This window comes from Grammomys surdaster, unplaced genomic scaffold (genome assembly GCF_004785775.1).
Source record: "Grammomys surdaster isolate TR1022 unplaced genomic scaffold, NIH_TR_1.0 126029, whole genome shotgun sequence".
NCBI lineage: Eukaryota > Metazoa > Chordata > Mammalia > Rodentia > Muridae > Grammomys > Grammomys surdaster.
The window spans coordinates 2114729-2131187 of record NW_021620842.1 but is presented as its reverse complement, the minus strand read 5'-3'; the positions used below and the strand labels follow the sequence as shown (position 1 = coordinate 2131187).

Genomic DNA, 16459 nt, shown 5'->3' with positions numbered 1-16459 from the left:
ACCTTAATTTACTATCCTTAAAACATCTCCTTAGAATCTAAAACATTTTCTTATATTTTTCACAATTTAAGATTAAATTAAAATTGTGATTATCTAGTTATTAACCCCATCAGAGACCAGGGAAGGAAAAAAATATTGTCTGGGCATACAGAAAGCACAGGGATGCAGCTTCCAAAAATTGTAGAAAGAACAGACAGCTGATCCTGGACAGTCCCAAATATTCTCTAAAAAATTTGAGCATCATCTTCAATCTTTGACCCAGAATATCTGACAGACCTTTTCTGAAGCAGAAATTATGAAGGACTTGCTTATCCTGTCTTGGAAGAGCTTGGCAAGAGTCTTGCTTGTGTCCATTTGTCTTTTATGAACAGCATTCTGTCTGCAAATGAAATTCGGGTATTTCCTACCCCCATGTCATGCCAAAGTGGCTAGCTTGTGACAATTGAAACCATTTCCAAATGGCTTCATTTGATACTCATCATCTTCCAAGTTGAATGGGTTACTGCCAGGTATTGGTTGACGTTTCTCAATGTTGAAAAGCCTCGAATAAAAAAAATGTCATATTTTGTAAGTCTCTGAGATTTTTGAAGGCCATTTATTTATAGCATATCTAAACAAGCAAGTGTTGTTTTTATATAGCTATAAATAATCTATTCAACATAAGATATATATTTTTTGTGATAATCTAGACTAGCATATAACATAACTATGTGTATGACTGTGTGAGTATTAACTTGTATTTCTTAAATATCCTAAAAAGAAATTCAATAGCAGTTTTAAAGGGACTTAAACTAAAGAATGTGCTATCAAATGAGTTGCAAAGTTCCAATATCTTATCCAAATGTTAAATACTTTTATACATAGTATGTTTTAACAAAAATAACCTTACATATTTATCAACATACAAAGATTTGTAGCAATTCAAACCTTAAACCTCTATCAATATACAATAATCCATATGAATGTAAACAAAATAACCTCATTTGGGAAGAGCAATAGCCCTCAGTTGAAGAGTAGATTCAATAATCTACCATTTTATTCCATAATTTCTATGACATTTTTATATTGCCTCATCTTTCTTCTCAACTCCCTTCCCGTAACCTATGAAAGAAAAAAAAAACAGAGAAAATAAGAGGAAAGAAAAAAGAAATCTTTGGGTCTAAGTTTCTAAACTTTACTTTACCCCTGCCTAATAATCGTTTGTTTGTAACCAGTTCTTTTATAACAACAAATATACATAACTCAATGAACAACCTAAAAACCATCTACCTCATCTTTTGGGAATGAGACAAAATTTTAATTTTAAATTGCTTCTTGCTGTTTAGGGGCAATGACATCTTTGAGGGCCCTAAAAAGTTTGGAATATTGTCCAAGTCCTGGAAGAAACAGATGTATCATTTGTTGTCCAGTCTCTGTGTGCTGAGAAAATTCAGGCTTAAGTGAAGTCCTGACTGGATCAATTTGTAAAGGTGGAAAAACTGAAGTAATCTGGAGCCTTCTTAGTTATTTTAATAGAGAGTTTAGCAATATATATTACCAGTCTGTTTGGTTCTTCTGATTTCCTCCTTTCTGTATGTAACGAGGATCTTCAGGGAGCCTTCCCCAGTAAAATCTGATCCTTATTATTTTGGATAGAATCCAAATCTTTTTTTTTCTCTTGACACAAACATAAAGCCTTTCTTCCAACATAATATACATTTTGTCCAGACGTTTGAAGTCATCATAACTATAGATTTATCCAATATAGCAGTCCCTTTTCTATCCAGGTCTGTTCCATTTTGAATTCTTTCAAAGGGGATGTTCAATATCACCATTACAACTGACAATATAACTATTCCCATATTGATAAATCAAAACATGACTGTATGGAATCCAAACATCCTCCTCTACAGTGATATATATTTACTATCATTTATTGAGGCAGGGTTTCTTGGTGTAGTTCATGCCATCTTAGATTTGCTCTGTAGATCGGGCTATCCTTGAGCTCAAAAGGAACTTATCTATCTCTGTCTTTGTTTCCCAAGTACTGGGATTGAAGGCATGAATTTATTTAGCACCTATGTAACATTGAAAACATTTGTATTAATTTTTATCTCCTTTTCTGTTCTTTGCAGATTATACTTTCTGTATGCACCTTTTTTTTCCATTTTCTCATTTAATTTAACATTCTGCCCTGAATTCAACTTTATTTAAACTCCTTTCCATCTTAATGCCCAAGCATATCACACGTCTCCAGGAGAAAAGGCTTTCCTTCTTCCCACAGTTCCTTTCTCTCTCTTAGGAAATCCTATCTTCTACTTTCTTCCCAACTAATTGGCCATAGGATTTTTATTAAAGTCAATCAGAAAATGCCCTAGGTAGGTGAAGAAGGATAGAGACATAATTTCACACAGTGTACCCCAACATCTGGTGCATTATGGCACTGGCAGGGGTTCATTTGAAGCATAGTATCCCCATCCTAGATTTAGCTGGTTGGTGTTCATCTCAGGCTAGTTCCCTGTCTAGGTCCCATGGCTAGACTAGTCTGGTGACTCTCTTGAGTTCATTCCTCACCCAGATCATCTGAGTGGTCTTATATGAGAGCTATCAGTCTAGTCTTGGGCTAACTTTCACCCAGGACTACAGTCCTAGGCAGATTGGAGGTCGTCTCAGGATAGCTCCCTTTCTAGCCCCGTGGTACAGACTATGGTCTTCTCAGGTTCTCGTATTTCCTCCTACAAAGTATTAAGCTATTAATTATTCAGATAAGAACCCTGAGCATTGACATAATCTCTTTCCTCTCAACCACCTACTTTTACACATGTGACACAGCAGCCACACTTGCAGAGCCTCTATGGACAGGAATGCCTCTATGGGCAGGTGATGTCTTTAACAAATAGTTTGTAGAATCCAACCAATAGCCTTGGACAAAACTGACTATCTGAAATTCAAAGTCACATTTGCTGGTGAAAGATGTTCAGTTGAGGTTCTGTTTCCCCTGCTATTTAATGATTTTATTTAGATTGCCTTCATATATGTATATATTTTAGGAAGCTCCCATTGTATTAGGTTTCCTCTGCCAATACAACTCTAACCATTTTGAGTTTAAGTCCACTAAGAAAAAGTTACTTTGGTTCTAATTTCCAGAAATACATTTGGTTATATATTTCTGGATTTGAACTCCTAAATGTTTCTTATACCAATTTTTGTTGTAAGATATTTCAAGTATTGATACTTCCAACTTCACTGGGATTAAAGGGTAGAGAGAATTTCTAGAGAAACTCTTGAGGAATTGATGGATAATGAAAGAACAGAATGTTGGAGCAAATGATCATATAGTACTACATTTCCCTAAGAACTAGAATTAAAGACAATCATGAGCTGCCATGTGGGCATTTGGAGTTAACCCTGGGTCTTCTAGAAGAACAGCCAGTGCTCTTAAACTGAGAATTCCAGCTTCATGTTTTAATTTTAAATTATGTTTTCCAATCAAAATCTGCAAATAAGAATTTAGGGTACTGTAACATATTGGTTCACTGAATTGATGCAGGACACAGTTCCCTGAAGAGAGCATCAGTGCCTCAGGCGCTAAGATCAACAATTGGTAAATGGGATCTCATGAAACTACAAAGCTTCTGTAAGGCAAAGGATGCTGTCAATAAGACAAATCACCAGCCTACAGGTTGGGAAAGGATCTTCACCAATCCTACGTTTGACTGAAATCTAATATCCAAAATTTACAAAGAACTCAAGAAGTTAGACACTAACAACCCAAATAATGTAATTTTAAAAATTAAAAACAAACAATCAAACCAAAAAAAAAAAAACCAGAGAATTTTCAACAGAGGAATCTTGAATGGAGATGGAAATAAAAATAACTCTGAGGTTCCATCTTATACCCCTGTGATGGTTTAAATATGGTTGGCCCAGAGAGTAGCACTCTTAGGAGGTGAGACCTTGTTGGAGTAGATGTCCCCTTGATGGAGGAAGTGTGTTCCTGTGGGAGTGGGCTTTTGAGACCCTCCTCCTAGGCATGTAGGAGACAGTCTGCTTCTTGTTTCCTTTGGATGAAAATGTAGAACTCTCAGCTCCTCCAGTGCCATGGGAAGAATAGTTCTACCTCAAGAGCCAGCTCTATCACTACTGGGAAAAAGATGCTCCACTATCCCACAAAGACCCAAATATGTTCATAGCATCTTTATTCATAATAGCCAGAAACTGGAAACAAGCTAGATGTTTCTCAACTGAAGAAAAAGTGGTACACAATAGAATACTATTCATCTATTAAAAACAAAGACATCACGAATTTTGTGGGTAAATGGATGAAACATGAGAATATTAACCTGAGTGAGATAACCCAGACCCAAAATGACATTCAGGGTATATACTTATTTACAAGTAGATATTAGCCATATAATATAGGCACCATGCTATACTCCACAGACTCAAAAAAGTTAAACAAGAAGGAAGGCCCAAGCAAGGACGCTTGAATCTCACATAGAAGAGAGAATAAAAGAATCATAAGAGGCAGATGAATGGGAAGAGAAAAAGGGGGAAGAATAGGGAGGGGAATAGGGGGAGATTCAGGATCAGATATGAAAAAAAGACAGGAGCGGTGGCTAGATTGACATGAAAATAAATGGAAATCTGCAACTGATGAAGGTAGGTAGGTGGGGGCATCTCCAGTATGAGACAGAGACTTGGAATAAGGTATGTGCACAAGAATCAGTGGGGGTGACCTTAGCTGCTACTCTCTACATTGGGATATTGAACCAGAAAAGGCCACTTCCTGTAGCCAGGCAGGAACCCCAGTGGTGTGATAGATATACCAAACCAACCATAAAACATTCAACCCAAAATTTATCCTATCTACAAGAAATGCAGGCATGGAAGATGGATCAGAGACTAATGCAATGGCTAACCAGAGTCAGTTAACCTGGACCCATGTGGCTCTCAGAGTCTGAACCACCAACCAAAGAACATACAGGAGCTGGACCTAGACCTCTAGGCAAATATGTAGCATATGTATAGGTTGGTCTTCATGGGGGCTCCGAACAACTGCAGCAGGGGTTATCCCAAAAGCCTGCCCTTGGGGTCTGTTCTTCTATCTGGGCTACCTTATTTTGTTTCAATGGGGGAGGAACAGACTAGCATTCCAGAGACTTGAAGTGTCAGGGCTGGAGCGATATTTAAGAAGACCTCAGAGGAGAAGGGGATGAGGGAAGAATTGTGGTAGTAGGTGACCTGGAGGGAGTCAGTGAGTGGGGTGTAAAGTGAATAAGTAAAAATTCAATAAATTAATTAAATTTTTAAAAGATATTGGTTCACATGAATGAATTGTCAGAGAACTGGACAGAAATCTGATGCATTTGAAAAGGTAATGATCACAGTTCCGGGGAGGCTAATGAAAGAGGACCATGAATTCATGGCCAGGTTAAGCTACATAAGGAGACACTAACTTAAAAATAAAATGAAAATAATGGCAAAAAACCCCAAAACACAAACAAAACAAACAAAAACCAAGTTATTTGATTCCTGTCAACACAGCCTTCATTTACCTCCTCACAGATTTACTACAGGAATTGAAAGTCACAAGATGTCTGATTATCTTATATATGCTAAACATCTTTGTTTATTTTTATATCACTATTAGTTTGGAATGAGGATATAACCCAGGTTTATCTTCAATAATATTTCTATCATTGTTTTATAGGTTAATTTTTTTATATCCATTTATTATTTTACCTTGGATGTGCTGCCAGTGGCAGCAGGTTCAGAGACTCAGCTCCATGGTGTTACTACCAACAGCCTAGATAGTTCTCTCTGCTTTTATGGATCTACACTCAGACAAAACCAGGACCCTGTTAGCACAGAAAAGAATGTCATTATCTGTTGAGATGAAGCAGAGTTGAAGTTTATTAAAAAACATTTTTAACACATATTTGAAGCACAGGGCATAATACAAAGAGATGCTCAAAGAGAGAATAAGACACATCCAAGTGTGACTGTGGCCTTCTCAAGGGAGAGTTGCCCTTGGTTGCCTTCACAATAGGCACATATAAAATTTTCTTAGGTCTCTAGCTACATCTCTAAGAGTAGCTAAGAGCCCCTTGTCCTTTTCAACAATGCTCAAATAGTGTATTTTGTAAGGGTAAAGTGTTCTGAAGAGGTTGTTAAAATTGATATAAAGGTAGAGAAGTGTCAAAATGGATAGTTGCAAGTCTTTCTGGGGCTAGGTCAGCATAGATGGCTTTAGAAATCTGAGTAGTGTTAGAACTCAATATTTCATATCATTCTGGCCTCAAGTGGGCACAAATGGCTTTAGGAGGTGGCATATAGTCGCTCTAGGCAACTTTCCTTATATGTCATCTTTGAGGTTTCCTGGCTCTGTGACTGTCAGTGTGAAAATCAAGCTCAAGTCCCATGTTCCCTTGGTTTTCTATATTTTATCCTGCCTCACATACTGTTTTAGACACCATCAAAAATACAAAGACGGATAAAAATAAGCTTCTTATCAGGAAGGTCATTCTGTACCAGAGGAGGTGAAGAAGCAACAAAGCTGTCTATGATCCACAACTCACCCAAAGCAGAGATGAGGAGCAGTAGATTTTACCCATAATAAAAGAGAAATGAGTCATAGAAAACATGCAAGGCTCTGTTTTGATGAAATATTGGAAGTTATGAAAGTACCCAATCAACTCAGTTTCTGAAAACTAATGTAAATTTGATGTTACCAGTGAGGATATTCAAAAAGGAGAGAACTACAACCACCTCCAACCACAGAATCTTATAATGAATGCAGAGCTAAGATGACTTAAGAGAGAGGTTGTGATATCTTCCTGCAATTCTCCTACTTCTTTGCAGAGAGGTAGAACCTTGTAATTAAAAGACACTCTGAGCAATGCAGTGATAGTCAAGGTTGTTGGGTGGGGCTAGCAGTAGGAGGTACAGGAGGAAACAAAATTAATAACTCAATGACTCTGTTCCAGAGAGAAAACATGACAAGAGGCTAGAGAACACATATTGCAGGTACAGTTTTATCTAGTAGATCTTCAATATCATAAAACACTGTCATTGAGGACCCAGTCATGGGTATTGCACGAGACATGCATCCTGGTGAGGTGAATTCACTGTTTCACACCAAACTCAGATTATCTGCCTTGATACCTGGATATTCATGTCTTCAGAGAATGGTTTCTCATTAAAAATGGGAACCTAGGTCCTTTGGGCTGGAGCAGACACAGGGTCGGTCTGCTCCTGTCCTGTGGAGAAACTGAATCCTGAGTCATCGAGGAGCCACTGCACTTAGAGCAGCCGAGGAGCTACTGCACTCAGAGCAGAAGGATTTCCAGATCCAAGAGGTGGCCTGAGTCCCAGGAGTTCTTCCACCCAGGAGATTAGGAGCATAAGACCACAGAGACATCTGGACTCCGAGGAGCTCTGCAATAAGCAAGATAACTAGAAATACAGACTCCAGTCTTACACAGTGAAGGCAGGTACCACTAGAGTTAACCAGATGGTGAAAGGCAAGCACAAGAACATAAGCAACAGAAACCAAAGTTTCTTGGCATCATCAGTACCCAGTTCTCCCAATATAGCAAGCCCTGAACACCCCATCACACCTGAAAAGGAGGATTCAGAATTAAAATCACTTCTCATGATGATGATAGAGGATTATAAGAAGGAATTAAGTAACTCCCTTAAAGAAATACAGGAAAGTACAAGTAAACAGATAGAAGCCCTTAAAGAGAAATCACAGAAATCCCTTAAAGAAATGCAAGAAAACACAAAGAAGGAATTAAACAAAAACATTCAGGATGTGAAACTAGAAATAGAAACAATAAAGAAAGTTCAAAAGGAGACAACCATGGAGATAGAAACCCTAAGAAAGAGATCAGGAGTCACAGACGCAAGCATCACCAACCGAATACAAGAGATAGAAGAGAGAATCTCAAATGCAGAAGATACGGTGGAAAATATTGACACAGTTGTCAAAGAAAATGCAAAATGCAAAAAACTCCTAACTCAAAACATCCAGGAAATCCAGGACACAATGAGAAGACCAAACCTAAGGATAATAGGTATAGATGAGAATGAAGAGTCCCAACTTAAAGGGACAGTAAATATCTTCAACAAAATTATTGAGAAAAACTTCCCTAACCTAAAGAACAAGATGCCCATAAACATACAAGAAGCCTACAGAACACCAAATAGAATAGACCAGAAAAGAAATACCTCCCGTCACATAATAATCAAAACATCAGATTCACAAAACAAAGAAACAATACTAAAAGCAGTAAGGGAAAAAAGTCAAGTAACATATAAAGGCAGACCTATAAGAATTACACCAGACTTCTCACCAGAGACTATAAAAGCCAGAAGAGCCTGGACAGACATCATACAGACCCTAAGAGAACACAATTGCCAGCCCAGATTACTATACCCAGCAAAACTCTCAATCACTATAGATGGTGAAACCAAGATATTCCATGACAAAACCAAATTTGCACAATACCTTCCAACAAACCCAGCACTTCAAAGGATAATTGATGGAAAACATCAACACAAGGAGGGAAACTACAACCTAGAAAAAGCAAGGAAGTAATCTTCCAACAACCCCAAAAGAAGATAACTATACAAATATAACTTTACCTCTAATAACAAAAATAACAGGAAGCCACAATCATTTTTCCTTAATATCTCTTAACATCAATGGTTTCAATTCCCCAATAAAAAGACGCAGACTATCAGACTGGATACACAAACAAGACCCAGAATTTTGCTGCATACAAGAAACACATCTTAGTGACAAAGACAGACACTACCTCAGAATAAAAGGGTGGAAAACAATTTTCCAAGCCAACGGTCCCAAGAAACAAGCTGGAGTAGCCATTCTAATATCAAATAAAATCGACTTTCATCCAAAATTAATCAAAAAAGATAAGGAAGGACACTTCATACTCATCAAAGGAAAATTCTACCAAGGTGAACTCTCAATTCTGAACATCTATACTCCAAATGCAAGGGCACCTACATACATAAAAGAAACTTTACTAAAGCTCAAAACACACATTACACCTCACACAGTAATAGTGGGGGATTTCAACACCACACTCTCAGCAATGGTCAGATCATGGAAACAGAAACCAAACTGAGACACTTTGACATTAACAAAAGTTATGAACCAAATGAACTTAACAGACATCTATAGAACATTTCATCCTAAAACAAAAGAATATACCTTTTTCTCAGCACCTCATGGTACCTTCTCCAAAATAGACCATATAATTGGTCACAAAACAACCCTCTACAGATACAAAAAGATTGAAATAATCCCTTGCATCTTATCAGATCACCACAGACTAAGACTGGTCTTTAATAATGACAAAACCAATGGAAAACCCACATGCACATGGAAACTGAACAACTCTCTACTCAATGATGACTTGGTCAAGGAAGAAATAAAGAAAGAAATTAAAGACTTTTTAGAATTCAATGAAAACGAGGACACATCATACCAAAACTTGTGGGACTCCATGAAGGCAGTGCTAAGAGGAAAACTCATAGCTCTAAGTGCCTACAAAAAGAAACTGGAAAGAGCACACACTAACAAGTTGACTGCACAACTAAAAGCTCTAGAACAAAAAGAAGCAAATACACCCAGGAGGAGTAGAAGGCAGGAAATAATCAAACTCAGGGCTGAAATCAACCAAATAGAAACAGAAAGAACAATACAAAATATCAATAAAACCAGGAGCTGGTTCTTTGAGAAAATCAACAAGATAGATAAACTGTTAGCCAGGTTAACCAGAGGGCACAGAGACAGTATCCAAATTAATAAAATCAGAACTGAAAAGGGAGACATAACAACAGAAACTGAAGAAATTAAAAAAATCATCAGATCCTACTACAAAGGCCTATACTCAACAAAACTGGAAAACCTGGAAGAAATGGACAATTTCCTAGACAGATACCAGGTACCGAAGTTAAACCAGGAGCAGATAAACCATCTAAATAGTCCCATAACCCCTCAGGAAATAGCAGCAGTCATTAAAAGTCTCCCCACTAAAAAAAGCCCAGGACCAGATGGTTTTAGTGCTGATTTCTATCAGACCTTCAAGGAAGACCTAATACCAATTCTCTTCAAACTATTCGACAAAATAGAGACAGAAGGAACACTACCCAATTCGTTCTATGAAGCTACAATTAAACTCATACCCAAACCCCACAAGGACCCGACAAAGAAAGAGAACTTCAGACCAATCTCCCTTATGAACATCGATGCAAAAATACTCAATAAAATTCTAGCAAACCAAATCCAAGACCACATCAAAACAACCATCGATCATGATCAAGTAGGTTTTATCCCAGGAATGCAGGGATGGTTCAATATTCGGAAATCCATCAATGTAATCCACTATATAAACAAACTTAAAGAAAAAAACCACATGATCATCTCACTAGATGCTGAGAAAGCATTTGACAAAATTCAACATCCCTTCATGATAAAAGTCTTGGAAAGATCAGGAATTCAAGGCCCCTACCAAAACATAGTAAAAGCAATTTACAGCAAACCAGTAGCCAACATCAAGCTAAATGGAGAGAAACTAGAAGCAATCCCACTAAGATCAGGGACTAGACAAGGCTGCCCACTCTCCCCCTACCTATTCAATATAGTACTGGATGTCCTAGCCAGAGCAATTAGACAACAAAAAGAAGTCAAAGGGATACAAATAGGGAAGGAAGAAGTCAAAATATCGCTATTTGTAGATGATATGATAGTATACTTAAGTGACCCCCAAACTTCCACCAGAGAACTCCTAAACCTGATAAACAACTTCAGCAAAGTGGCTGGTTATAAAATCAACTCAAACAAATCAGTAGCCTTCCTCTACATGAAAGATAAACAGACTGAAAAAGAAATTAGGGAAATGACACTTTTCACAATAGTTGCAAATAATATAAAATACCTTGGTGTGAATCTAACCAAGCAAGTGAAAGACCTGTACGACAAGAACTTCAAGTCTCTGAAGAAAGAAATTGAAGATCTCAGAAGATGGAAAGATCTCCCGTGCTCATGGATTGGCAGGATTAATATAATAAAAATGGCCATCTTGCCAAAAGCAATCTACAGATTCAATGCAATCCCCATTAAAATCGCAACTCAATTCTTCACAGAGTTAGAAAAGGAAATTCTCAAATTCATATGGAATAACAAAAAACCCAGGATAGCAAAAACTATTCTCAACAATAAAAGAACTTCGGGAGGAATCACCATCCCTGACCTCAAGCTGTACTACAGAGCAATAGTGATAAAAACTACCTGGTATTGGTACAGAGACAGGCAGAAAGATCAATGGAATAGAACTGAAGACCCAGAAATGGACCCACACTCCTATGGTCACTTGATCTTTGACAAAGGAGCTAAAACTGTCCAGTGGAAAAAGGACAGCATTTTCAACAAATGGTGCTGGTTCAACTGGGGGACAACATGTAGAAGAATGAAAATTGATCCATTCTTATCCCCTTGTACAAAGCTCAAGTCTAAGTGGATAAAGGACCTCCACATAAAACCAGATACACTGAAACTAATAGAAGGGAAGGTGGGGAAGAGCCTCGAATACTTGGGCACAGGGGAAAAGTTCCTGAACAGAACTCCAATGGCATATGCTCTAAGATTGAGAATTGACAAATGGGACTTCATAAAATTGCAAAGTTTCTGTAAGGCAAAGGACACTGTCAATAGGACAAAATGACAACCAACAAATTGGGAAAAGATCTTTACCAATCCTTCATCTGATAGAGGGCTAATATCCAATATATACAAAGAACTCAAGAAATTAGACTCCAGACAACCAAATTACCCTACTAAAAAATGGGGCATACAGCTTAACAAAGAATTTTCAATGGAAGAAACTCGAATGGCCGAGAAGCACCTAAAGAAATGTTCAGCATCCTTAGTCATCAGGGAAATGCAAATCAAAACAACCCTGAGATTCCATCTCACACCAGTCAGAATGGCTAAGATTAAAAACTCAGGTGATAGTAGATGCTGGCGAGGATGTGGAGAAAGAGGAACACTCCTCCATTGTTGGTGGGACTGCAAGATGGTGCAACCACTTTGGAAATCAGTCTGGCGGTTCCTCAGAAAATTGGACATAGCATTACCTGAGGATCCAGCTATACCACTCCTAGGCATATACCCAGAAGATGCTTGAACATATAACAAGGACATATGCTCAACTATGTTCATAGCAGCCTTGTTTATAATAGCCAGGAGCTGGAAAGAACCCAGATGTCCTTCAACTGAGGAATGGATTCAAAAAATGTGGTATATTTACACAATGGAGTATTACTCAGCTATTAAAAACAATGAATTCGAGAGGTTCCTAGGTAAATGGATGGAACTAGAAATTATCATCCTGAGTGAGGTAAGCCAATCACAAAAGAACACACATGGTATCCACTCACTGATTATTGGATATTAGCCCAGAACCTTGAAATGCCCAAGATGCAACTCACAGGCCACATGAAGCCCATAAAGAAGGAAGACCAAGTGGGGGTGATTTGGTCCTTCTTAGAAGGAGCAACAAAATACTCAAGGGAGCAAATATGGAGACAAAGTGAGGGACAGAAACTGAAGGAGGGGCCGTCTCAAGACCACTCCACCTGAGTATCTATCCCATGTGCAATCACCAAAGGTAGATGCTGATGTGGAAGTCAGGAAGTGCATGCTGATAAGAGTCTGATATGGATATCTCCTCAGAGGTCTTCAAGAGTCTGACATACTCAGAGGCAGATGCTCACAACTAGCCATTGAACTGATCATGGGGTTCTCAATAGAGGAGTTAGAGTGAAGACTGAAGGAGAGCTGAAAGGATTTGTGGCACCATGAGGAGAGCAACAATACCAACCAACCACAGCTCCCAGGGTCTAAACCACCAGCCTGGGAGCACTTAGGGAGGGATCCAGGGCTTCAGTTGAATATGTAAGAGTGGAGGGCTCTGCTGGGCATAGGTGGAAGAAAAGAACCTTGACTGCATGAAGGCTGGATGCCCCAGGGGGTGGGAATTTTGAGGGTGGGGAGGTGGGTGTTGGGGGGGGTAGATAGAGGTTACATCCACAGAGAAGAAGGAGGAGGGGTGAGGAGATTGGGGGTTCCTGGGTAGGTGGGGGATGGGGTAAGGGGACAACATAGGAAATGTAAATAAAACATCCAATAAAAATTAAAAAAAAAATGGGAACCTATGTGCTCACGGAAGATGTAGAGAATCAGGATAACTTTGGCTTCATAAAATAAATTGGGAAATGTTCCTTCTGTTTCTATTTCATGGAATATGAGGAGTATTAGCACAAACTTCTTTGAAAGTCTGGTAGAATTCTGCACTAAAACCATCTAACCGTGAGGGGTCTTTGTTTTGTTTGGGCTGGCTTTTTGTTGTTGTTGTTATTGTTGTTGTTGTGAGGCTTTTAACGAGTGCCTTTGTTTCACTGAGGGTTATAAGTCTATTTAAATTCTTTTGTCTGATCTTGATTTAACATAGGTGTTATCTATCCAGAGAAAATTATCCATTTCACTTAGATTTTCCAATTTTATAGAATATAGTATTGTCAAATATGTTCTCATGAGTCTCTGGATTTCACTAATGTCAGTTGTTACATTCCCCATTTTCTTTCAGATTTTGATAATTTGAATATTCTCTCTTTGCCCATTTAGTTAGGATAGATAAGAGTTTGTCTTTGTGATTGGTTTTCTCAAAGAAACAACTCTTTGTTTCATTGATTATTTGTATACTTTTGTTTTTATTTTATTGATTTCAGTCTTCAGTTTGATTACTTATTTCTATCTTTTGGGGGAGGGATGGAAATTTATTGCAGTGGAAACTTCCTAGAATCTAAGAAGACTCCTGTTAATTGGAGACTACTGGGTCTCAACTGACTGTCTCTTAAAGCTAGGCAAGGCTTCCAGTGGAACTGCATTAGATTCAAATGAGTTGTTAGCCAAGGAGGCTCCATGTAAATCCCAAAACAACACAGGCTAAGACAAAAGGTTGCTCTCCATAAACTGACAGTGGGGGCCCTATTGCTGAGGACAACATCTAAAAAACTCATTAAACATGGAGAAGTAGAAGCGGTGCCTATAAGAGTCTTTATCACTACCTTCTAGTCTGTTTGGGAGGCTATGGAGAGAAAAATGTGGACACCAACTGCTGTGTTTATAAAAAGATAAGGAAAAAAGGAATATGTTTTGGTCGATGTATGATAAGGTATAGGGGAAAAGGGGTGCTTCTGTGAGCCCATGCTGAGGTATTTCCCCCCTTAGGGACCAGTCATAGATGGTATAGTATCGAATAGAATTTATTCAGACCATGAGAAGGGGAGTTGAGAGGGTAATAGAGACAGAGAAAGGCAGAGAGAAAGAGAGAGTAGAGGAGTAGAGGAAGTCCATAGCACGTGGAGAAGGAGGGGGGAAGATGCAAGAGGACAGAGTTGGAGCAAGAAGGCAAGAGCAAGAGAGAGCAGAGGGGGTAAGCAGCCCCTTTTTTAGAGAGTCAGGCATACCTGGCCATTGCCAGGTAACTGTGGGGTAGAGCTTAGAAAAAATGCTAACGGTAACCCAGCCACAAAACCTTGGACCTACAATCTGCCCTGCCTGCAGAATATTCTATGGCAATGATGGGACAGAAGTTGGAGGAGTAGTCAACCAATGTCTGATTTGACTTTAGGCTCACTCCACAAGAAGGAATACATACCTGACACTGCCTGGGGAACCAAAACTAGAGACTAGATAGCCAAGAGACCTAAGTTATAACCAAACAAACCTAAAAAATCAATAAAATGATTCCTAATGATATTCTACTATATTAGTAAAGTAATGCCTTATCTACTCATCATCAGAGAGTCTTCCTCAGGTAAGAGATAGGAATAGATACAGAGATCCACAGCCAGACATTATCCAGAGTTGGAGGCCTCCATCAATCTCCCCTCAAAGCTCCTGGAATCTCACAGAAGATGAGGCAGAAAGACTGCAAGAATCAGAGATGGTGAAGGACAGGAAGGGGAAATGATCCTCCGAATCAGCTAAGCATGGTGCATATGAGATCTCAGAGACTGAAACAGCAAGCACAAGGCCTACATAGGTCTACATCAGGTCTCCTGCATATATTTAATAACTATTAGCTTAGTATTTTTAAGGGACTCCTGAATAGGAGAAAGAATGGGCCCCTGACTTTATCACCTGTTCTTGGGACTCTTCTGCCTGTTGGGTTGCCATGTCCAACTTCGATAAGAATGTTTTTTGCTTCATTTCATCCTATTTTAATTTGTCATGTTGGTTATCTCTTACAAGCCAGTTCTTTTCTAATGAGAGGCAGAAAAGGAGTGGATCCAGAGGGGAAGGGAGGTGGAGATGAATTGCAAAAGGTAGAGGAGAGGAAACTAAAACTAGGATATGTTGTAGAAGAAAAGAATCTACTTTAAATTTTAAAAAGAAAAAGATGTAGTGAAGACATTAGCCTTAGGTAAAGCTGAGATGGAGGTTGGTGTAAAAAAAAAACTGGATTTTAATTTTTTTTGACTAAGCAGTGGTTTTTAATCATTTTCCTTCTGCTTACACAAGTAATTTTTCAGAATTTAAATTTGAAGCCCTAATAAGGCCATACTCTCTGGTATGGCCAATGGGGTTGCAACATGTCATTAGGTCACAGTGTACTTCAGTATAGCAAGAACAATTTTGAATCACCTGAAGTAAAACAAATCCATCTGTCTTTACATCCTTCCTCAAAGATATGTAATATCTAAAAATCAAAATTAATGGGGAAAGTACGTGCCATAAGACTGGGTGCCAGCATCACTTTTAACCTCTAACGAATTTTTGTGGTCTAACAGCAAACTCTGCCCAATCAACATTTCTAATGGGAAATTGATATACTTCTAACCAAAGCGGTTCCAGTGCACCACTATAATAACCTACTCCTTTTTATTGAATTTCTTTTTAATGATTATTTTCCCCATGCCAATCTAGCCTCTGCTGCCAGCAGTGAGAGGGAAGGAAAACCCAGAGGCACAGAACACCATTTTTATGCTGTACTGCCACCTAGCGATGCTAGTGAAGACCTTACTGGTGCTTTCCTGAGAAATACAGTTTTGCATTACTTGACATGAAAGCAGGATCTTCCTTCTAGCATGGAAATTCTTCACTCGGTGTTACCTCCTCACAAAGGCAAAGGATTTTAGCAAACACTAGGAACATGTATTTCATGATGAATTCTTCTTTTCAAAACTACTAATACTATGAACACTGGTCTCGGAAAGATCAGTTGTTAACTGTAACGGAGGTAAAACTGAACAAAATTGTGAGACAAAGTTTTACCATGTAAAACTTGTCATATTTTAAGCCAAATGATGATGGACTCTGTTCCAATTTGGGAGCACATATAAACTCAGTGTACGTCAATCATATTTATTCAAATCCTTCAAA

General features: G+C 38.5%; 1 pseudogene; it reads right to left on the bottom strand.

Annotated features, from left to right (window-relative positions):
• Positions 1–2720: 2720 nt before the first annotated feature.
• LOC114610159 lies at positions 2721–2842 on the bottom strand (annotated as a pseudogene).
• Between the last annotated feature and the right edge of the window lie 13617 nt (positions 2843–16459).